This window comes from Austrofundulus limnaeus, unplaced genomic scaffold, assembly GCF_001266775.1.
Source record: "Austrofundulus limnaeus strain Quisiro unplaced genomic scaffold, Austrofundulus_limnaeus-1.0 Scaffold5792, whole genome shotgun sequence".
In the NCBI taxonomy this organism is placed as follows: Eukaryota; Metazoa; Chordata; class Actinopteri; order Cyprinodontiformes; family Rivulidae; genus Austrofundulus; species Austrofundulus limnaeus.
Window position 1 is genome coordinate 1 of NW_013958194.1, and position 341 is coordinate 341.

Consider the following 341-nt stretch of genomic DNA (forward strand, 5'->3'; position numbering starts at 1 on the left):
TCTGATAATCTACTGTATAATCCACAGAGGACCATCAACCTAACGTCAGGTCACCGATGATCTGATAATCTATAATCCACAGAGGACCATCAGCCTAACGTCAGGTCACTGATGCTCTGATAATCTACTGTATAATCCACAGAGGACCATCAACCTAACGTCAGGTCACCGATGATCTGATAATCTATAATCCACAGAGGACCATCAGCCTAACGTCAGGTCACTTATGATCTGATAATCTATAATCCACAGAGGACCATCAGCCTAACGTCAGGTCACTGATGATCTGATAATCTATAATCCACAGAGGACCATCAGCCTAACGTCAGGTCACTGATGAT

At 43.4% G+C, this 341-nt stretch overlaps 1 long non-coding RNA gene across 1 annotated transcript in view; it reads left to right on the top strand.

Annotated features, from left to right (window-relative positions):
* Positions 1-32: 32 nt before the first annotated feature.
* Positions 33-341, top strand: part of LOC106512334 (uncharacterized) — a 2147-nt gene continuing 1838 nt past the window's right edge. Inside the window, exons 1-2 of the long non-coding RNA XR_001309652.1 lie at positions 33-104; positions 220-329. This is a non-coding gene — a long non-coding RNA (uncharacterized LOC106512334). The remainder of the gene's footprint in view (positions 105-219; positions 330-341) is intronic.